General features: G+C 39.8%; 1 protein-coding gene across 3 annotated transcripts in view; it reads left to right on the forward strand.

Moving 5' to 3' along the window:
* Positions 1–24833, forward strand: part of Lov (BTB/POZ domain-containing jim lovell protein) — a 135412-nt gene that overhangs the window by 68855 nt on the left and 41724 nt on the right. The window contains exon 1 of one of the 3 annotated variants that reach the window (XM_083093422.1): positions 2049–2132. The exons of the other annotated variants lie outside the window; for them this stretch is intronic. The gene's annotated coding sequence lies outside the window, so the exon portion shown is untranslated. Of the gene's footprint in view, positions 1–2048; positions 2133–24833 lie in introns of those variants that run through there. 3 annotated transcript variants of the gene reach the window in all.

Below are 24833 nucleotides of genomic sequence, written 5' to 3' on the forward strand. Positions count from 1 at the left end.
ATTTTTTTTTTTAATCGCATTCTCTTCAAAATTATCAAATTTGAAAAACTTATGGATATACATATACGTAGAAATTATGATAATAATGCCTTAGCTTTTAATTCGAAAACAATTGATTGTAATTATTGAGCAAAATCGATAAAAATTAAAATTTCTCTATTCTAGTTAAGAAAAATTTTATTTTTAAACTTGCTAAATGTAATTAATAAAAATGTTTTTATAAATGCGCTATGATTATGTATCTAGTGTTCCATCAATTATTAAAATTCAAAAATGAAGGCACATTGTCATTAACTTTTGGTATTTTAATAAATTTTTAGTATTTGATAAATTTGAGGAATTATATCCGGTCTCGCGAGAGCAATGACAGTGATACTGAAAGTGTGTGATTTTATTTCGGCAGCTGCTTTCTTCCGGCGCGTATTTACCAAAATCCTGCTACCTAACCTATCTCTATTCTGTTTCATTGTTGTAACGAAGAGCTTTTCCCGAAGTTAAAAAGCAACGTGCACAGTCTGGAACATATTTGCCATGAGTTTTTATTACCACCCAGCAACAGCGACTGCAAGACGCAAACAATATGCTTTGATTCCACGCATCTCGTCCGCTAGACTATTAACAGAAATAGCGTATTTTGTTGTGGAAATAATGGAGAGAAACCAATCTCAGGATTTAAGAGAGAATTTAAAAATATAAAATATAAATTTGTGTGTGTAAGAAACATATATAGAACTTGATGCACACTTATATGATTCTAATTATGTCGAAAGTGGCTCCATTGCTATATTTAATATAGGAAAGTTAATACAATATTTTAAGTTAATACAATATTTCTTTATCGAGAGACTCGTCTATATTATTTTTCCGCAAATTAATATTTCTTATTTAAAGTTCTTACATTATTTCAATATAGTATTTCCTATCTATATTTTCACGTTAGGTATGAATTAGACACGCGATTTCATTTCAACGCTTGGCTCTTTCGAGAGTCTTTATAGCATCCCCTCGAAAAATAAATGACGGCTTGGATGTAGCTTGTTGAATGCTTTGCTTATAATTTCTATACTTTTTGTCGACGTCTCATCGATTCTCGCACGAACATTCGCAGTTTGCGAAGCGTGATGGAATTACGTTGAACGGCATGACGCGTCAAGACTCCGAAAGATCCAAGACTCCAAGAATCGTAATTTATGAAAGTAATTAAAAAGCGATGGCGGAGAGCTTAGAAACGGGAATACTCTTTTGGCGAAGGGTGTAATACAGGACGGCATACGGTGCGCTCCTTATACAGGAAGTCCGTGACTTTCCTCGTGGAAAAGTGCATATCGTTAAAGACACACGGTTTCATTTAGCCGCGCGGCTTCTCCGCGTCTTAATTTCTCCGTCGTAGTATGCTGGCTGGTAACAACTCGCGAAGTTAAAAAGCCAGTAACGGCAGTGTCTAAAGATAGTCATGTTATACTTTTTATATTTGTCTTTTTTTTATTATATTCTGCGCGCGACCAAAACTTTTCCGTTTCTTCTCCCGTGTACAACAACCGTCGTAATGATTATGAAACAGATGCTGTTCAAAAAAAGATGATATATATTTCTGTAAGAAAAATAAATAGAAACGTTCACACACACACACACACACACACACACACACACACACACACACACATATATATATATATATATTCGATATTTTTCTATCTATAACATAATGAAAGAAACAAGCTAATCCTTTAAGAAAAAAAGATGTAGAAATTTATTTAAATCATTCATTTCGGCAAATTTCTTGTATCGATACATCATTGAATTTTCATCATATTTTTCTTTTTACTAGAAACGATACACCAGTATTACACGCGGAAGGTTCGCAATCGTTAAAGCCGGTCCATTGGGCAACACGACTGTGCAATCAAGTCATAATTATGAAGCGAGTGCAGAGTAAATATTCGTGAGACCCGGTCACTTCTTTAACAGACAATAACGGAGCTATTTTATAAGGACCAAGTCTCTCTTCCACGGCGAAGTGCATATCATTAAAGACACACCACTTCATTGCGCTGGCTTGCTTCGCTCGAGACTTAATTTCTTCTCCGTAGAACCGACTGGATAATAGCAGACCCTTCCTAAAGTTCACAAACGTGAGTATACATCGTGACGGCGACATTCGCGTACAAAGATACGGAATGACGTTTTTTTACGCTTTTTACCACAGCTTGGAGGACTGCCAAAGTTCGTTCATATCGCACAGTTGTAATTATAAAATATGCACGAGATAAATGTTCGCCAGGCCGTGGAAACCCTAGTAAAGCAATATGTTTTGTTACCTTTTTCCAAGCAAATGTTCGAGACTCTTTCTCGAGCTGTCTCACTTTGTATTTGTTATTTCATTAATCATATTTGAAGCTTTCGCGTTTTTTGTAGAGCTAAATTTAATTTGAACATTGGGATGTATTAAAAGCGTAAAATAATTACACATTGATTATTGGAAATGTAAAAATGCTGATAGTAGATTAAAAAAAAATTACACGAAGCAAACTAATAAAAGTTAAAAATGATAAAAATAAACACATCGAATTTATGTCTATTTTCATATGATTATAAGAGATGATTTAATCGTGTATAAATAATTCGTTTTATAAAAATAGCATGTTTACAAGATGAATATGTGATGGAAATTTGAATGTAGATATAGAATCGAGTTACATACGATATTGATTAGTCGGTCACTCACCGGTGCATCAATGATTTTTAAGTCGTCTCGAATCAGAATGATTGTACAATCGTTCTCTTGTGTTTTACTCCTCCCAAAAATTTCGATTCCGTTGGTGGCGAGAGGACGGGATAATGAGAAATTTTGCTCGGCTCGGTAAACGGAAGCACGCGAGTTCGCATAGAGTTCGTGCACGAAGATACTAATACTTTTTTCTATTTTTCACAACCGCCCCCTGCGCAAAGTTCGCCCTGGGACTCTGCAGTACTCGCGGCTGGAATAGTAATTACAAGATATGTATGAGGCAAAAATATATACATATACATATATATATGTATATAGTCCAAAGGAAAGGTGATAGAGTCGGATAATCCAGGACAAGTATGATCGATGCAAGAGATAAGGAGCCACCGGGTTTTACGACATCCTGCGACGGCGCGCAGTTTCCTGTACATTGTGAGGGAAGGAGGGGGTGGGACGGGAGAGAGAGGAGATGGGTAAATTCTTCGCAACACGTTCCGCCGCCGAAAGGATTCCTGAAACATTTTTTTCAGGTCGGATCATCTACCGTCTTCTCGTGCGTACGCTACGAAATGACGGGAGAACCGTTTTTCCTCCTCGCGCGCGTAAAAGATATCCGTAAACGTGGTAGCTCTACGCTCTCTCTACCCGCTACTCGTGATTTATTCACTCTACATACATAATCGTTCATCCATAAAGCGAACGGCAGATACCTTCTGCTCAGTTGCGTACGTACGAGCGCGACCGGTATCTGTAGCAAATTCGCGCGAGCTCCTCTCGTGATTTATATTTATAGCCGCCGTAACTTGGCATCTTTTCCCGTTTTCCTCTACGCATAATTAGCCCTCAGCCGCCAATCTCGGCCTAACGTAGGAAGGATCGCCATCCTATCGCGGGGAGCGTGATCGACCTTTCTTCTTCCCGCATAAAGTTCGATCGAAACCGGTGTAATTTGATCGAGTTCCATTTGCGACATAGTGTGTGACGAAAGGCACACGTACTTTATGCCAATCGTCGTCTCTCGTCGAAATAAGCACAGAGATCGTCGAGATGCTCGCCGAAATTATACGGAATTTCGATTTTTGCGGGAGGGAGGATAGCAAGAGGATCATCGTCTCTATCGCTTAATTATCAATCGAGTTAAAGTTCAGGCGGCGTTTTCACGACCATGATCCATGACTAGTGTACAACAAACAATTCGCTTGACGCTCGAGACCGGTCCCACATTCTACGGGCACGAATAGCTAGCTAGCTTAGCTAACTCGCTCGCTCGCTCACTCGCGCGCGGATCGACACGAGAGACGAAATAGATCGCGGGAGACCGCTCCCACATCAATCATCTTTTGCAGTTTCGTGGTAGAAAGGATCGGTTGCGGAGCAAATCGTTCCATTGGGGGTCAATCTCGCTTGCGCAACGAGTCAACGTCGGGCCGCGCGAGCTGAGACAGCGGGCCCGAATAGAGGAGAGGAATACACCGAGCGCGCGTATAACTGGTCTTGTTGACTTAACGGATCAATTTGATGCAAATCACTCGTTTGCGATATACACTGCCCCGTCGGCGGCGCGGATACCCCTCCGCTAATGCCAGCCGACTCGCTCTCGTGCGCGTTGCCGTCTCTCTGTCGTCGTGTCTGTTTACGGCGCAGCATTTGGAAATTAGCGAATGGGTCAATTATGGGCCAATGGAACGCTAGAGGTGCGGGCGACGCGGGGGAGGCCGTGGGCGGGGGGGTGGAGGGTAGCGGTTGCGCGAACTGGAAGACTCGCGCGGGTCACGGGGTGACTGTGGGAATCCTCGTGACGCGTCCCGATCGTTTACCGCGGTTACGTGCGCCCCGCGATGTCGTCTTTTCGTTTTCCTCGTTGCGAAAAGGCCGGCTTTTCAGCCGCGTCGCTTTCGTTCGATTCCCGGAGCGATAAATCTATGAGAGATATCTTTCTCGCGGTTACGCGTGGCGCGCGTCGTACATCTGGTCCATTTCATTGCTCTTACGATGCCTGATTACGTCAGAATAATGCAATAATAATTGAAGAGCTTGAGAGTATAAGATGGTACTCTCTTCGTCAGATTTACGGATTTATTTTCCTTACGTCTCTATATCGAATGCTTCATCGCGGAAATAAGATGAGTTCGTATATATTGATTTATTACATTTTGTTTTTTTTTTTATCTGGATCTGAAAAATATATTAAAATTAAAAATCTATTTATTGCGTTTATACTTCTCAAAATATAATATATCTCTGTTTATGAAACTGTATCGTTGCGTGAAGATGCGCGTGTAGATGTAATTTTTTTACGCTTTACATTCGTTACAAGTCTCGCTACTATTCGCGCTGCATCCTCAGTGTATCTCGAATTTCCTTCTCCTTGATATTGTGCGCTAGAATAAGGAGCGATTCTGAGCGGAATTTCAATTATCTGGCCCCAATTTAACTTCGCTGAAATTTAAAAATTATGTACGACCCTAGTGTTTCTCGCTACCGATTGCAGAGATTGTTGCTTCCATTAAAAGGTAATTAAATTACAGTCCGCGCTATATCGATTGCGAGAAACCCGGAGAGACGCGGTAGGTCATGAAGTAACTATACAAATCTTTGCGGCGCGCCTGTTTATCGTTCGCTCAAGTTGTAACAATGCAAATGTCTTCTACTGCTTTTAATCGACATTATGAACGAAACGCCCGAGGCAATAACATGCTGAGGCATGTATACGCTATGCGATATTAATTACTGATAATATCATACGATAGCGATTATCGATCTTTAATAATTTCGTGATAAAGGATAGTTAGTTGCTTCTGATTGTGGCCTTTTTCGCGTTTTATAAGAACGCATTAGAGATTACTGGAAGACCGCACGCCTCGAAAGTGAATTTGCATCGACAATCTATTTCGACCTGCAGAATCTATCGGGAGGTATATATAGAACGAGGTGTCTATTCTCCGATGTAATGCGAAACGCCTGGAGTCACGAATGTACATACAGGAATATCGCGGAGGAGTCAGTCTGGAAATGGACGATTAGGTTATCCGAGTTAAACGGGCAAACGACTGTCCTGCATTATTAAAGAGCTTTCGGTGGAGAACGACGGGGTGGCGAGAGCGCGACGGGGAACGGGCGGCGAATCTAGCATGGGGAGCCAGTAGACGAGGTATTTATTATGGCACCACTTCCTGGCATATAGCTATTTCAGTCTTCATTCATACTTAGAGGCAACGACGGGGATTTAGCTCCTTCGTTGCGTAGGAATAGTTAGATTCATTCACGGCTTCGATGCTCGGGGTTGCGAGAGGGTTCATTCAGGATTTAACCATAAGTTCGATATCACTACTTTTCGTCGACTTTGCCTGCGCGAAAAAATGAAACGAATAGCGGTCGGAACAGGAAAATATTTCGAAATCTACATTTCTCTTGAAATTTAATATCTAAGCTAAGAATACAGAAACTCGCCATTCATAGTAATCGCCAATTATTGAAGATATTTATGTATAAATCTAAATTTATACACAAGTGTTGCAGCATCGCTCAGGTGCTTATTTTTCGATTAAAAAACATATCAAGAATGCTATATTTAGAATAATTATAATAATACATGCAATATCATTTTATTTCATGAGCAATTTTTCGTTTCATTTTATAATACTAATAATAAGTTATTATGTTGAACGAGCAAATCTCTTGAATGAATTTTATTTTTCGGCCGGCATCTAATAACATTTAAACGCTGATGTCAAAAATCATTCGCTCTTTTCTAAATATGTATATGTATATCCACGTTGAAAATGTAAAGTAAATTTCTCTTTATGTAGAAATATTTTTATTAACTCAAATAACTCATTTCTCTTAGAAAATTGCATGTTGATTAATAGTACTATATATTTAGAAAGAAACACTTTAGATTTTTAAATGCTCATATAAACGTTGGTATTGAAAAAATTAACATATAACATTAATGTCGATTAAAAATTGAATTAATATGAATATCAAAATTTAAAAATTGTTAAAATTTTTATATTTATAATTTATATAATTTATATAATACAATATATAATACAATATAATTTATATAATACGATATCCATGTAAAAAATTTATGTATAATACAAAGTTGTTGTAATTTTAACATTTATAATCATAAATTTGCATTTGGCGATCTAAAAAAAATTTTTTAATTTCGATTGCAAACTTCTTTACCAAGTCACACAATACCATAATTATAAAATATAATAAAACAATACATTAAAATAGCAATTTCTAAATTTAACCGTAAATTTCTCAAAATTGTGATATAATGAAGCAATTTGAAAACTGAAATCGTATTTAGCGTAAGAAAATTTATACGAAGTTTTCGTTCTTATTAGAAAAAATTATTTTTTGTTGAACTACGTAATATTTCAACGAAACAAGAAAGACGGCTTTTATGAAATGTTTTGTTTCGATAAATTAAAAATTTATTCGTTATGTTTAAATGCAATTATATTTTTATATGATTATTATTATATCTAACGAAATTTCGAATTTGTATAAGAAAATAGATATATGTAAGTATATACAATCATGCTGAACTGATAAAAACAATAGCACTTGCAAATATTACATATCAAATTATGAACTATTTAAAATTGACATATTTTAAAGATAAAATAATACATTTATCTATTTTCTACGTAAAAATGTATACACAAATATAGCTTTATCAATTTATATCATTTAATTTTTTAAATAATGGAATACAAGTTTATATCAAAGTTTTGATTATCGAAATTTGAATAATTAACAAACATGCTAGCAAATAATCACTTGATACACTATGTGGAGACATGTATCTTCTAAAATTTTTTGTGAATTTGCGTTTTTTCGGGAAATACAGGTAGATTAGAAAGAATAGATTTGCATTTGTCCATGAAATGCAGGTAGGCAATCCATTCACTGGATAGCACCTTACAATAGTATATATATATATTTTTTTTTTAGAAATTGTTCAGAATTTCCATACTTTTTCCTCATCCTGTACCTGCACGAAGATACAATATGTTGCTCGTGCGAATTTTCACGAATGTGGAACGGTTGACCACTCATGCCGTCCAAAAGTGGTCAGGTATTCTCAGGTAAAACCGGCACTCTGTGTATGTAAGATATGCGACGCACAATAAGCAGAACATTAAAGCCTAATATGTGAGGAGGCACGAAGAAAAGCTTTAATCCTCCAAGATCCGTAGCTATTTTTAGAGACGTGTGGGTTAGATCTTATATGTCTTAGGTGTGCAACTGTCAAAAGATTCTTTGATCTCTGCGTCTATGTTCTTCGTTTTTTTACCTGTCTATCCTATTGTATGTATTGTATGTATTGTAGACATTGGTGTCTACATTCGTGTGCTAGAGCTAATTTAACAATTTTAAGTCCTGTGTAAATATCAGATGCATTCTTTTCCTGTATTGTTGAACATATAAGGAGACATATATTATATATATGTTTCTCCGGAAATTTTCGGCACCGTTTCATTGTTCTTTTTTGGCGAAACCGAATGATCCCCGGCGACATGGAAAAATTTCAGTGTGTGAATAGCTCTTCCAGTTTCTTTTAAAATTTATTATGATAAAATTCTATTATGCGAAAATGCGTACATTCCAAGGTAACCATTTATAAACTCCAAAATGTATTCTTATACGAACAAGTGAATCTGAAAATTCTTTTCCATTATACTCGATAATCGAATATTTTTAAAAATTTTACAAAACGTATAACATTTCCGATTCGGAATCTCTACAAAGAAAAGTTATTTTGTTTTAAAATGTATTACATACAATAAAAATATTAATTATTTATTTATGGCCATTGATATTAATCGGGAGCCATTCGCGCGACATGTCTCGCGATGATAATTGATGATAATTCTTCCGCAGCAGCGCGATTTGCGCACCCACCGCGATACATAATTCAAATATTTGCAAAGCCCTCGTCAGGGTTGCGGGTGTAATTATCAGGGAAAAAGGAAAAAAATGCTCATATACATGTCTTCGGTATTTAACAAACCCTTCGTCCCTTCCGATCCCCTATTCGCCATTGACCGTGCGCTTTTCTAGCCGAGTCGTTTTTCACGATTCAGCAATTTTGCCGTATAGTCCAGCGTGTTCTTTCAAAAACATGGAAACCCTTCCTTTCGTGCGCATTATGTGTTTATTCTTTCTTATACAAAATCTCTTGTTTTTTATACGATTTTCGCATGGTGTCCTGTACTATTTTTCTTTCCTTTTAAACTTGTCCATCATCGGCGAGCAGGTAGCATTACCTGTCGGGTCGGGTGCGGATGATTAATGTAGACGTTAACTGTACCGTTAGCAGTATCATAATCGATATAGACTTCATAGACTTAAAAAAACTATGAATCTACTCAAAACTATGAATGTATATTGCATAATTGAAAATTAATATTTTTTTTACTTTGATAAAATAGATGAACATAATTAGATGACAATAAATGAGCGGATACGAAATACAAATACACATTAGATACACTGAGAAAAATCATTTGATTGTACCAACAAGACGTATATGATTGAAGGCATTTTGATTAAATCAAACAGAATTTCTAGTTATCATAATAAGACTCGATTTTTTATAAGATATTTTACTAGAACGTTTAATAGACTTTACTATAAGGATTTGATTAGTATTTTCTAGTTGAATCTATAAAATTTCTCGTTGCATTAACTTCTTTGCTTGCCGTTAGGCGACGAGCCACTCTTAACTTTACACGTATTCGATATTTGCCATGAAATGTATACAAAGGACTAGTAACATTAAATCCAAAGTATATTTTTTTTCTCTTACGAGCAGTAGTGCCAGAAAGAGGACGCTGACTCTCTGATTGTGTGTGTTTGAGCTGCATCCTCTTCTTGCATCACTGTTTATCAGTTTAATTTCTAACAAACTGAATTTACAAAAATAATTTATTCAATAATCTGGATTGAATTTATCCAATAATCTTGATGGAATTCAGAATATTGAACAGACTTTTGAAATTAGATGGAAAAAATTTTAGACAACTTGGTGTTGGTGAGTTTAGTATTATTAACAAGAAAATTTAGTAAATTTAATAGGAAGAAATTAATCATATTCATCTGGTAATTCCTACAAGAATTCTGATTCGTTCATTTTCCAACAGACATACTAGTTGAATCTACCAGAATTCTAATTAATGCAACCAGATTTTTTTCTCAGTGTATAAAATAGCGATCGAGATAAATTTATTTTTTCTATAATTAATAACACACCTCGAAGTTTTTTATGCGAAATGCATCTTTCAGCGAAGCACGTTAACATTATATGCGACTATATTTTATATCTCGCGTTCGCTCTTCCGATTATCCCTCGGAACGAAAATCGTCTCTTCACTTAGCGCCTTTTTAATCATCCTTTGCATATCGCGGCGCATATCTCCGTTTAGCGTACGTGCACACAGCCCGGGACAGTTATCTGCCCCGGCATCCTGTTTTTCGTCATTCCCTCAGAAAGTGTCCTCCTCGTGGTCTTGAGACGCGCAAGGTACATACTTTTACCTCTGGCGCACGACCGCGGCGCACCTTCCAGCTACGCTAATCTCTCGCAGATCTCCCACGGAATCTCATTAGAAATTCATAACCGTCGCCCCTCCGCACCCCCGCCGTTCCCCTGTCCCGCCGGCCGCCGGAGGCGCGGGGGAAAAAACCCATGATACGAAAGAAATAAGCAAGCAAAGTACATTAAAAATTAATTACTTTGCTGATGGAAGCTAGAAGTGCCTAGGTGCGCTCTACACCTTCCCCCTCCCCTCCCCTCCCCCTCTTCTCTCACCCTCTCGAATAGCCTGCTTACCTCCGCATTCACCCGTCCGGGAACGAGGTGCTGCATTCCGCCTCCTTATTTCAAATACCTTAAGGCGCCGCGTATTTGTTAGCGCGTGCTTTAGAAATCAAATCGCCGTTACCTCCGTGGCAAGTGATTTTTTTTTCTTTTATTTTTCGCGGAATAAGTTACGGATTTATGAGTAGCTTTTACGACGGCGGCTATTGTTACCTTCGCGATGATTTTTAAGTATTCTTTTTTTTTATAATTATTCGCGGAGTGATTTATGCGCGAGAAAACTTCAATATCCGTATAGATGTTCATGTGTGTTGCTGTTATTATATATTAAATATTCTTACATATAAATAGTAATCTTAAATTATCGCAATTTGAATTTTTTTTTTCAAATGAATTATATGTTAACCCTTTGCACTCGAATGTCCCGTCTGAGGGGACATTGTAAGCCTAGCAAAGATGGCTCCGAGTGCAAAGGGTTAAATTTCGCTTATAATACTATCGAAATTCGTGCAAACGTAAATGATAGATTAGAGACTCGCATCGGTTCATCGATTCTAAGATACATGCGTGATGCCAACTCGATCGAGAAACATCGGTCAGGCCGATCGACAGCAAGTGGCAGTGGCCATCCGTTTATTTTAATATCGGCTTATTACCTCTCTCTAGGCCGAGATAAATAGATAAATAGATTTCGCGGAAAGGCCTCGATCGGATTTGCCGAGCGGCGAGGCACTTAACTCGCGACCCTCTTCCGCGACTGGTTGAGAGAGAAAGAGAGACGGAGAGAGAGAAATCATGTAAGAGAACGAGTGAAAGAGTGAGGTAGAGGGAGGAAAGGAGGCGCTCTCCTTCCGTTCTCCGCGTCTACATCAAATTCCGCCGTCACTCCCACGTCCATCGTCCTTCGCAGAGCGGCAGGACCCGGGACTCCAGGAGTAATTAACTCCTTAACGAAGTAAACACGACGCCATCTTAGCTCCAGCTACCTACCTACCTACCTACCTACCTACCTACCTCCAGCCGCCCCTTTGAGCATCCCCCCGTCTTACTTTCCCCCCTCCTCACCCTCTCGTACAGCGTGGTTGTTGGCCGTAAATAAAGTATACCTGCCTGCGCGTAGGAAGCCCGTGAAGGGGTCGCGAGGCGATCGCGCGCTTTTTTTCCCGTTAAATCCTCCCTTCTTTCCTCCGCCTCATCGAGATTGCGTCGGCGATTTTATTTGCCGTGTATTAATGCGATTCGCGAGATCTCAGGAACTGCGCGCCGATGAGATCTCCCAGGCCCACTACGGCTCACCTAATTGCATTTCGGTCGTTGCGCGTAGATTTTATTTTAGAAGTGACGCAAATCGAGAGACATCGCTAGGCACGATTACAGATTACAAATTTGCAAACTTGAGATAGGTCGGTTTTTCTCAATGATTATTTACAGCGTCAACAAAGTATCTATAAATACGGTGCAGATGGCGAATTTTCATCGTATTAAATTTTATTGCTTTCAAATAAACGCATGAGAATATTATCTTCCTAAGCTATGATTTTTTTCATAAGATAAAAAGCATGTCTTTTGATCATGGTGTTTTTTGATCGAACATAGATTGATGTCAAAGAAGAACAAAGAAACCAAAAATTATAAAATATAAAAAGTAAAATTTCTTGACATTTTTCTCTCGTCGCAAAAATCACAGAGTAAATCGAAACGAGTTCGTAGATAGATAAAAGTATCAAGTGCTCTGTTTTACTTCGATCGTCGGTCGGTTATCCAGAATGATAACGGCGGTTACCGTTTTATGCTTGAGAGCGTATTTATTTGAGTAAATCATTGAAACGTGCGTGCAAGCTTCGGAATCGAAGTCATGCGGTTAATAGCATAACGCTGATCTGCGGATTGTGGATCAAATTTTTCTCTTTGCTAAGAGAAATGTGAATTTTTATAATTTAATAATATAAGAGTATTTTCCTTGTATAAAAAATTTTCTTCAAATGTGTCAATAATTTTAAATTTTAATTACTAATTTTTAAAGAAAAATGTTTTAATAAATCGCATTATTTATAGTATCATTATTTACTCAACGTCAAAATAAGTCGAACTTTTTGTTTTGCAGATAATTATATTGAGTCTTTATTTTACCAGAGAAAGGAGAATTTTGTATCAAAATAAATCTTTAATGAGCATTTTATCGAAACTTGTCACACTTTAGACTTATATAAGATTACATAAGATTAAATCCGTACAAATATATTATTTATATTCTCTACAAACATATGTATGCGACAACTATAAGAAAGTGTAGGGCCATAAAAAAAAGACGATCAATATCTTGGTTTAAACTCTGTTGAAACTCTCTTTCTACTGATACGACTTCCTACGCACGTTGATTTTACGCGGTATTCCCGCGAACCCCTCTGTGTTTTCTCCCGTCCCATCGCCTGATACGTATATTCCCGCCAGATGAAGCAGGCGCGCAGTTTTGTACGATATTAAATAATCAGACGAGTCTGTACCAGCCCCTTTTATCCCTCCGGAGGATTGAATCGCGTGTTACATAACCCTCGTCTGTAATTCGTGAATAGAAAGAATTCGAGATTGCCATCGATGCCTCAGCCGCGCTATTTCGTTTAATTGCGATCCACAGCTACGATTGCTCGATCATATATAATTCTTTTCGATCGCGACTATTTGAGGGAAATGACAATTTATAATATATACTTTATTGATAAGATTAATAGAACGACTTCATTATTATTTTAGACGTAGATTGATCGCATATAATTATAAGCAATTATAAATGTATAATGACACTTAATATTATTAATATTTAATACGTTTGTGATTTGTATATTTAATGTGTAAGAAAAAATTTAATTTCATATATATAAAAGTTACCCAGAGAACTTAATTTCAATGCCTGAGATATAGAACTTTCTGAGATTTTTTTTTATTTCTTTACACCCTCTCTTGCGCGCAATCTCACCCCATGTTACAAAATCAACGCGAGACAACTAACGGCCAACGCCATTCGCATTGTCGGTAGTGAACAGCATCCTAATCTTCCATCTCGCCTATAAACAAACCGGCCCCTCTCTGGAATACGCGAACATGGCACGTTATTATACACGTATCGGGAGGAGCAGGAGAGAGAAGGAGGGAGGGAGAGAGGGAGCGAAAAGCCACGAGGAGGCTTCGCTTGATCTAGAGTCACTACGGGCGATAAATTCCGCTGACGAATAAAATAGATCCCGACTAATTGTGGGAGATGCACTCACTCACTTGCACGATCGCGCTCGCCCGTTTGTTCACTGCTCCCCTTCCTTTTGCCCGCCGTCCCTCCATAAGACACTCTCTCATCTCTCCCATCGGCTTTCTGTTTTCGTCTCTCCTTCAGTTTATTCCTCTCTAGATCTTCTTCGGTCTTTTGCTTTCTCTCCAGCTTCCTTTCTCTCTCTCTCGTTCTCTCTTTCTTGCACTCCTTCGCACACATCCTAGCTAGATCGCTCCTCATGCTCCAGAACGTGGCATGCACTCCTTATACTTCGCGATGTCCTGCACGGGGTGAATGGCAGCGGGGAGAAGATGCGAGGAAGAAACAAGAGGAGGTAGGCATCGGTGCCTGGTTAAACCTCTAGTAGATCGGGTTATGCACACCACAAGTTCGTCCACGGATTTAGCGAGTGATGGGTATGAACTTGAACGAGACATTATGTCCGAAAACTCAATTGACTCTGGCTCACTGGTATATTCCGTGATTTATCGGGAACAGTAACCGTTCATCTCAGTTCCTCAAAACGAGAAGATTATTAACGATCCTCAAACTTTATGCGATAAATGCAAACGGTAAACTTTACCGATCGTAATTTTTCATTTTTCAAAAATATCGTTTAATTTCTTAATAATGACGAGAAATTAGAAATTATTCATTATTAAGCATAGCATTATTCAACATAGCTTTTCCATCTGAAATTTCTGATGAATTGGTCATTTTCGGATCCCCTGTTGCCCATCGGAAATTTTGTTGTCTCGACGAAGGAATGCTTGATACCGCGGCCCTTAATTACTTTGAACAATTAATCATTTTTCGGTAAACGGACCAACACAATCGTGTCAATTTACCGTGTTAATATTTCTCATTTGAATTCATTGACTACTAATCTTCTTTCTCAAGCTATCTATCTATTTTTAAAATATTATGTAAATTTTTGAAAATATATTAATTATAAATATATATACATATATAAAAATTATTTTTCAATTTTATTTTACTTTAAAAATTCATATTTATTAATAAATGAGGGCTATAATTTTCATATGCAACTGGGAAATTGATTCTTTAATTATCTAACGTACATGATCCAGCAAAGCATAAGATTATCGATTATGATTTATTATCTCTGCTAATTTAATCTATCGGCTTTTACATATTTTAATACATTAAACTCGAATGGGTGAGAAAAAAGAGAAAAATAGAGAGAGAGAGAGAGAGAGAGAGGGAGGGAGAGGGAGGGAAAGAAGCATCCGTACATTGCACGATTTTCGCGAACAAAAACGTGGTCGCGTCGGCGCTCGTAGCCTTCGGTAGAGGGGCGCCCCGTGAGGAACGAGCAATCGCACGAGCGCGCAAAGATCAAGCAGGATCGTGCGACCCGGACCCCTCGACCTGTATGCCAGGAACGAAGGAATGGAGAAACGAACGAACGGGCCCCTTTCGCCCTCTTCTGTCCCTCTTCTGTCCGTGTTCGCGCGGCGCATCTGCTCTCCTCTCGCACCTCTCTTCCCTTTTCCTCCTCCTCTTCCTCCTTCCTCCTTCAGTTTGGTCACCTTCCCCACCGCTCCCGCCTCACGTGGCGAAGATGTGATCCACGCCTGTGATGCAACTCGGATTGTGTTACCTCACCGGCGCAACGGAGTCGAATTATGTCGGATACGGTCGCGGCCTCGTATACATTTGTCGGCGATCACGTGTCCGCTCGAAGAAGATGAAGAAGAAGAAGAAGAAGCGAACTCGGGATTGGCGTCCGATCGAGTCGTGGGGATTCGGATCGCTGATAGGGAATCTCGTGAACACGGTTCCGACGATACACCGTGCTTTACTGCAGCCGGACCGTTTATTAATCACGGTTTTCGCATTTTTCACGCCGCGGATGCAGTCGCGGATAGAGACTCGGCGGGCGAACTCGCCGCCGTGTTCGGGCTAGCTCGACAGCTGACAATGAGCGACGCGGTGGACGGATGACGGGATGCGACGAGATGGCAAAAACCGCGATAGTTACGCTTTCCTCTCCCCCGTCCTCCTCTGTCCGCCGCGGGCTGTTTCTCCATCTTCCTCTTTTTCGCTCTCCATTTATTTCTTTACAATAAGTCTCTTTCTTTCTCCGTTCACGACCTCCTATCTCGATAGTTTGCGAGTATCTTATACCTCTGTTCTTTCTTTTTTGCTCCCACCTCTTTCCGCTCCTGATCCAGGTTGATGTTGTATCGTTTCATCTGTGAGAAAAGACATCGCATGCATTTATTGCAATGATATATCGACATTCCAGTGGATTTGAAGCTCGTTTCACCTCAAACATCGTAATCAGAGATATGAAGATTTTAAACTATATTAATTAACTCAGGAGACATTTCTTCTCGACATTTAATAATTATTACACGTTTGCATATATAATTGATATTTTATTTATTTATTTAATTAAAAACAATTACTTCAATTATTATAGAGACTGTGTTAGATGTCATGTATTAGTAGTCAAATAAAATAAATTAATTTCTTTTAATTAAAACACTTTACTCTCTGTCTCTTATTCGGTGCACAATTTTTATGCGCATATTACGATTATAGTTAGAATGTCTTGAATTATTCTTTTATAGGAAGAAATAAAAATCAAATTTAAATGAGCAGAAACGAGAAATATATCGTTTGTCGCTCTCAGTCGACAATCACGTCAAAGACAATAGCAAAGATCGCGACGAGAACACTTAAAATCGGTCATCGGTTCTTACCGCTTTCTTTCGTCAAACTCCGTCAAAGCCTAGGAAAAGATTCGTCGGTCTCGTGAGAAGAAGCCGAAAACTATCCTCGAGGCTTAGGATCCAAAGGAAGCGAAAAGTAAAAGCCAACGCGAAAATAGTACAAGAAAACGTACGAGAGTCGTCGCTGGGATATCGAAGAAGGACGAGACGAGTCTTGAGAGTCTTCCCTCGCTCTTGTACCACTCTCCCTCCCGTTTCCTCATCCGCTTCTTCTTCTCCTTCTTCCGCTTCTTCATCTTCGCCCGTGTCTTTTCCGCCACTCCGCGATCGTCCCCAGGCACGAGGGAAATATTCGTAAGAATTAAAGCGCCGGGAATTAACATTCCTCGGAGTCGAGAGGGGGTTGACTGCGAGGGGGCGCGAGTCGCGGGGGAGGGGAGGGAGGGTGGTAGTGATGGGAGGTCGAGCGAGGGGGCCCGGGGGAGGGGGAGGGGGTGCGTGCGTGCCTCCCTCGCTCGCGAAACAACGGGAGCATTACCGCTCCTCCGCCTCCCGACTCCATCACCTCCTCACCTCTCGAAACTCACCCCCTTTCTCTCTTTCTCCCGCGCACTCTTTCTTCGTCCTGTTGTCCTTCTTTCTCTCTTTTTCTCTATAACGCTCCTCGTCGCACGAGTTCCGTTCCTTCTCTCCCGATTCCCGCGACCCCCTTCTTTCCTATACACGATGTCGTTCGCCGTCGTAGGGGAGGGCTCCCGCTTTCGCAGTAGGGGAGGCTGTCTTATTCTTTCCACTCATTAAGGCGGATCGATGTGGCAGTGGATGCCGCGACGACGGGACGAGACGGAGGGTTGCGGCGGGAGGTATACGGAAAGGGTGGCGAGGTGCGCGAGGAGACAGAGAGACGATGGGCTGAGGTGGTTGGAAGAAGGTGGAGGCGAGCCAGGCACAGCATGACATGTCATGTACCCACCCTCCCATTGACTCACCCCTCCCCCCCCCTGCGCGTCTCGACGCCACTGCCGCCGTCCCCTACACTCGGTCGCGCTCCACAATCCCCTTCGCTTCCCTCCCCCCCCTGCGTGTGTGTGTATATGGAAAATACTCGCGCGCGTCCGCCCTCTAATAAGCCGACGCGCGCTACACTTATCCGGCAGCCTCTTCTTATGAGGTATTCGTGCCCGCGTGTCTGGAAAGCAGACGTCGGTTCCGGCGATCGCACGCGTCTGTACACGAGAACGTATTAACCCCTCAGAAGTATCAGACCTTCGCTTAATTACGCACTAGCAGAGCGGTATCATAAACAGGACTTGTTATTAGGTAGCCGAAAGAGATTCGTGCGAGTCTGAGCATCGAAAATAAAGCTCTAATAAAGCGAAGTTTGGAGCAAAGTTTTTTTTTAAGTTTTTCCTCTCTCTCTCTGCTTATACCAATTGACTGCGCTTAATCTACATTTTGGAAAGATACTACGATCTGCGCGATGAAAAAATAATTCTTGCAAATATAAAAATCTCTTATAAAAATTTGCATAAATTCTTTTATTCTACTTAATCCCTTAATGTGTAGGAAAAGTGCGATATTAGTCTGTATTAAGACAATTATTCTTTTTTTCAATTATATTTCATTCAAATTATTTGTATTTATCAGTTTAAAAAAATCATATAAAAATAAGTATATTGAGTACAATTACACAAATCAAATTAATCTCTTAAAAAGGACCTTTCACACATGTACTTGAATAGCATAATTTTTTGTTATTGTCGTACATAATTATAGATTAATGATTTTTATTATTACGTACAACATTACATCTACGTTATTTTATAGTAGTTTTTTTTAAAATACATTCGCTTCTCTCTTGGTCGACTTGTCTGTTATGCATATTACACGTAAATGACGTCGACTCCTTGCGAGCTATTCGCTCCGCGCATAATTTAATTCGTGCGTCTACGTGTTCTTTTAACTTTAATCCGCAAGAACGGAGGGACGTACCACCCCTTATGCCAAATTCCACACGGACGCACACAGCGAGGATGGGTCCTTAAGACCGCCAATATTGAACGCCTCCTGCGGAATATCTGCGCTAATCCAAAGCAATTTTGACGTTAACACCTGGTACCCATAGCAACGCATCCGTGCTTTTTCCTATCGCACTTTATTCGCTTTAATTTCTCCCTAAGAAGACTGTACATCTCTCTTTTTCTCTCTTATATTGCCTGGGTCGCCGACGCATATACGTGTGTTTACTGTAAATGCAGTCGACCTTATGTAGTACTTCTTCCTCATCCCGATATTCTTCGTCGTTTTCGTCCTCCTCGTCGTTCTCGTCGTGGTGCCTCCACTTGTAATTCGCGCGATGGGCCGACACATGCTCGAATTAAACTTCGCGATGTGTCTTCCGTCGGCAAACTCCGCGCGTCCACCCCGCGTCTCCGTCATCTCCTCGACGTAAGAGCGATTGTAAGAGCGAGAAACGGCTTTATATACGCTTTTAACTCGTCGAAAGAGACTGCGAGAACACGTCGGCGGATAACACCGTCGAGGATTGGCACGCTTAAAGAAATTCTGTGTCAATTTTCAAGTGCGAAAATTCGGGAGAAGTCAAATCGCGACCATGATAATAACGGGAGAGATCGGGCTCTAAGATAAAACTTTCAAGTATCGAAGATATATTGAATGATTATATATATAATCCGTTTAATCGTTGAAGTTCAATATGATAAATATTTCTAAGAGCAATAAAAAATTCGATAAAGAAACGATTTATATAATCTTCTCGTTTGAAAATTATTTTCAAATATTGATAATAATATTTAAATATATTTTTTTCTTATAAAATAATTTTTTAAACTTTAATTTAGTTGTATTGAGAATTAAATTTTTCGTAGACTAAAATTAATTATTTTCTCATCTTCAATTATTATTCTTTGAAACTTAAATTCGACATTATTTTAACAAATGTTTCTACGAGAAGCGTTAAAAGAACCGTGCTGCATATCTATTCAGAGAAGTTAATTTTATCGTAAAGATAAGTTTACAACAATACAGGTATTCCTACATGATCGTTTGTTATACAAGATATGAGAAAGTTAAGCACCGACGTTAACATCCATTAATTTATCGATAAAAGCGCGAGGGCGAGTTGGATATAATTCGCGAGATAGATTTAACGCTCGTGTCAAAACTTCGCGATACATTTCTCCTCGGTGCAACGTCTCTCGTCCTAGATTACAAATATGTCGTTCAGCAACGTGCCATTTTATGGTAGGGGTGTTTAAAAGCGCGAAGATATCTTCTGCAATGAATGGGATTATCGAAAAATCTGAATTTTAGAGATATATTGTTTAAAAAATTATAAAATAATATCGCGCACCAAAAAGTTTATTTTTTCTTAGCATTATAAAATTCTATTCCTCGCAGAGAGAAATCTTTGATATAATATAATGATCTGAAAAATGAATTTTAGAAAGAGAAAAAAAGTTATTCTATGTTGAATTATATTAATATACATTATAATTATGTATTAATATATTCATTTATTAATATTAATTTATATATATATATATATATATATATATATATATATTCATTTATTAATTAATTCAAACTTTGCATTCTAAAGTAGCTTTTTCATTGGGAACGCATCAGAATTTCTCAGCAAAGTTCCTTTCCAATCCCCACGATAGGGATGCGTACACTACCGCGCTCCGTTAAGTGTATCTCAACCTCTACCATATGGAGCCACGCATCCGTGTTCCGCGTGAAAAGATACGTTCGCGGAATGTTGGAACACGTTTGAGACAGCGTCATCCCGGATTTGAGTATCAGCGCCAAGATTACGCTTAGATAATTAAACGCGAGTATATCGTCGTTACTCGTTGCCATAAATCTTAACTCGTAATTAGTCTCTCGGCACATAATAACATCTCGCCGAGATCTAACGTTGAAGCTAAAATTTCTCTCATCCTAAAACTTGCATACTCGCATGTCTATCATCTATGTTCATGAGAACGTTTTTCGCACCGTTTCTCGAAATGTCATTAATCACGATTGTTTATCTTCATCAAAATCGCACAATTAATTTTGTCCTCGTACAACCGATTGGAAGTTTGCCTTTATCCTTTTATTGTCGTCAATCACGAACGTCTGCGGATTCAAGTTCGAGAGAGTACCACCTATATCAGTGCGATTTCCCAAGAGAGAAATAACGGAAAAAGAAAAAAAAAAAGAATCGAGAGAAGAGAGAGAGAACATGAGCGCGCGAGAAGTAAAGTCAAACGACGGTGTTTGGGGAGCGTCGTAAAAACAAGCGGGGGAAGAAAAAGAGGAGCGGGGTGGTCAGTCAGCTGATTCCTTGTACTCGGACAGTAGTCACGTGCCGGCAGTGGCCGGACGGCCGGCCGGTCCGTCGGGTGACTTATGCCACGTGGCGGCCGCGAAAACAAAGCAAAAAGAAGGGAAAAAGCGACGGAGGCAGGATAAAGAGAGGGAGAGAGAGAAAGAGAGACTATTCGCAGCGGCGGTGCAACGGCACGGCAAAGGAAGAACGGAGGGGGATGAGAGGGTGGCGGCGGGTGAATAGCGGCGAGATTTTATTGGTGTCGGTAAACGATGGTCCATGGTCTGCGTTGGTCAGCTGGCGTCGGCGCGGCTTTAGCCGTGCGAGTCCCGTCTCGGACGGGGGTGGTGGAAAGTGAGTCTGAGGGGGCAGGGGATGGAAGGAGGTGGTTGGGAGAGAGTGCGAGCGGTCGTCGAGTGCCGAAGGGTGGGGTTCGGTCACCACGTGGCGGAGCACGTGGTCTTTACCCTCCGCCGAGTTTCGCTCTGCCTCTCAGTTTTGGTCTCCTTCTACCTATCTTTCAACATTAACATCTTTAGGTAGTGGAAATATAAATTGAATTTGTTGAATGCGTTTTAAGAACGAGTTTTCTTAAAAAATGTTTCGCATATATTTCATTAATTGCGTGTGAATGAATAATTAGAAACAGGCGTGACTTCACAGTGTTATAAGTCAGGCTTTCTTTATGCATCATCTCACTTTATGTATAATTATAAAAAAACAGCTTATATGATATTTATTGTAAAAAATTACAATATATCAAAGATGATAACATTTTTCGATTCCTTGGAAATTTTGCATATTTTTTCACTATTTATCTATCTGTTCTTAACAACTGTGAATCAATTTTGCAGCTTTTCTTCTTGATATTAAATCGTCATATTTTAATATATAAATTATATATAATTATATTGTTTATTTTTATCACGTACATTATATAAATCTCTCTTCTCTTCTTAAAGAACTCAAATTCTCATTATGTGAAATAAATATACTATATTATTTTTAGTTTTACATCTTATGTAAAACTTTCATTTATTCTTTCGCATTCTGTTTTATTTCGCTCAAAGCATGCATACACTCATATGTATTTATATTCACTAGTAATCATTCTTTCGTTTTCTTTTGATACAAAGATTGCAGATCGTACCATCACCTTTATGCTCGTCACTAAAGTCTCCTTGGTTTTCGTATCAATGGTCCCAACCACTGTGTGCAATGAGATTTATTCAATGTAACATGCATACTGGTATAATGGGCGATATTCCTAGTCTTTAGATTAAATATGTGGGAGCGCATGAAATATAGAGAGTAAAATAGCTCCGTGCCGAGAATGGACGAATCATTCGTGATACTATAATCACACGCTATATTTGCTGTCGAGAATCTGGCTGGCTTTACTTATATGTGTTGCATAATTCATTTCACCTCATTAGTATTATATATTTTTATATATTTATATTTTTTATCTCTCTCTCTCTCTCTCTCTCCTTCTCTCCTCTCTTCCTTATCTTTGCGTATTGCTATTTTTTGATTCTTGAAAAAGTCTTTCGTGGATTTTCTGCAATCTGTTTGATCGTACATACGTACATACGTTCGTGTGTGGTACTAAGGTCGTCTGCACAGGATGCCTATATGTAGATTGCAGAAGAACCACGCCCTCTCCCGTCGGGGGGGGCCTTCCCCCGCTCTTTCGCCTCATCCATCCCCAACCCCTAATGACGCAAGCAAAGCAAAACAAAGAAAGGTTTATATACCGGAGGAGCGCACGCTCTCTCGTGTTTCTCTCTCTCTTTATCTTCTTTCCACCCCTTTCTCTCTTTCTAATCTTTCTCTCTTTCTTGCTTCCTTTACCCTCAACGGGCCCCGTCTCTTTCGCGCTATTTCTTTCGTCCTCCTCGCACGCATCAACTCGTCCTTACGGTTTCCTTCGCTCGCATTCGACACCGTCTCCTTGTCCCACCCACATCCGCTCATTGCCTCTGTCTGTCTCTCTATCCTACCTACCCACCCCCATACCCACCTTTTACTCTTTCTCTCTTTCCAGGCCCGCTCGCTCGCTCACATGCGCGCAAATGAAATCGATTAAAATGCTGGGCGCAACTTCTAGGCAGAGCTGCTCTACCCCAACCCCCGAGCTTTCCTTTCGTACCTCTCGCCCCGTCCTGGCCGTCCTCCGCTCCAACCTCCGCCAAACTCCCACTCCTTCGCCGTAAGAAACCGAGAAAACCCTTACGTGCGTTCTCGCTACCTACCACCCGTACCCGCACCTCAAGTTTCTCAACCCCCGTGTACCATCGTCGGACGATGGTATGAGTAGGCTGCAAAGTTCGTACGCGTAAATGTATATGTAACGGGAGATGTGTTGCTACGTATGTATATACGTGCGCGTAAAGAGAACTCGTATGCGTGATTACCGCGTCTGCCGCTCACGCATTGCTTACACACACTTGAGATGCGTCTGTGTGTCGCACATGAGAATGTTGCCTCACCTTATGGCACTATTATCAAGTAATTAACAATTGACATCGGTGCAAAATCAATAGGTGTGACATTACAAAGTTGCGCAATTAATTCGTAAAAACGAGTAAAATGTGTTATTGATCGTTAACAATTAACGTCTTGCTTGCAGCTGTTATAACGCAATCCAAGATATCGCAGATTTAACATGCGTTTGAACGACAGCAAAATTATCGATAATTTTCGTTCTAGCGTTCTAGAATAGAAGACGATGTGTGTGTGAATTTAAATTCGCGATAAAAAAATAATCTTTCGTGAATATTTATATACATAATTCTAATTCAATCAAAATGATGCATTAACATCTTGGAGAAATAATTATTATCAACAATTGTTTATTTTATTTCAAAGGAGTATAAAAGGAAGGAAACGTTCAAGCACGTAGCTCACCCCGACTTTTGCCCTTGGGTCAATGACTAAAATTTGTTCGCTCTACAAAACGCATCGATATATCTTACGTTTAAATTCGCGCGGCCGCTTCAAAGTGTCCGACCGTTCTTGCATCCTTTTCACTCGACTCGTCCTTACCGGTTCAAATCGCTCGTCTCGTCTCTTCCGTTCCTTTTCCTATGAATATACATACACACGTATAATTTCTCGCGGAGGCGCACGTCGCGCAACGAACAAACGAGTGCGTTCGTCTCCGTTGCTCGAGCGTGCTCGAGCACCGCTCACGTATGCGATTTCGCGCGTGTGTGCGCCCTGACGCGCGCCTGTGTTGGTTTACCGAGAGTAAATGAGTACGCGGCAGTCGCAGGTTGGTTGGTAAAAACAGTGGCCCTCTCCTTGCCTACCCTTTCCTTCCGTCTCCGCCGCCCTTACAGTCCCCCCTGATCCTCCTGCTACCCTCTTACACGTCCCCCTCGCGACTCTCACCCCCCTCGGGCGACTCTCAACCGCTATCACCCCCTCCCCCTCCCTCCCTCTCTTTGCCACCCGCTTCGTCCTTCCTGCGCCCTCCGCCGCTGCTTCTTCCCTCGTTTTCCTTACCTTTCCGATATTCCACTCCCGGCAAGCTCGCGCGTAGACGTAAGACTCATTCGTCTTAAATCCCGGAGAGAAGCGACGAATTATTACGCGAGCTAGGGCGAAGTCGCGTGAACGGTAAAAACGCAGCAATTCTACCACGACGGCGGTTTATTTGCCACACCGTAAAGCGTGGCGATAAAAATCGTCGTCGAAATAATCGGCGTAAACAATGTTTGATTAATATAATAATTAATATATAGAAATGTGTCTTCTTTCTCGCGAGCAAAAATAAAGACTACTTGATTTGGAAATTAAAGAAAAATTTTTAACTACAAAGGAAAAGAGTTCCTCTAAATAAGAATTTTAGTATAATAACTTATATTTTATACTGAAATAGAAAAAATATTATATATATATTTTATGACATTAGTCGCTTATTAATTAATAAAAAAATTTTTTCTAAATATTTC

This window comes from Camponotus vicinus, unplaced genomic scaffold, assembly GCF_025532165.1.
Source record: "Camponotus vicinus isolate PSW18456_S1 unplaced genomic scaffold, iyCamVici1.0 SCAF_3, whole genome shotgun sequence".
NCBI lineage: Eukaryota > Metazoa > Arthropoda > Insecta > Hymenoptera > Formicidae > Camponotus > Camponotus vicinus.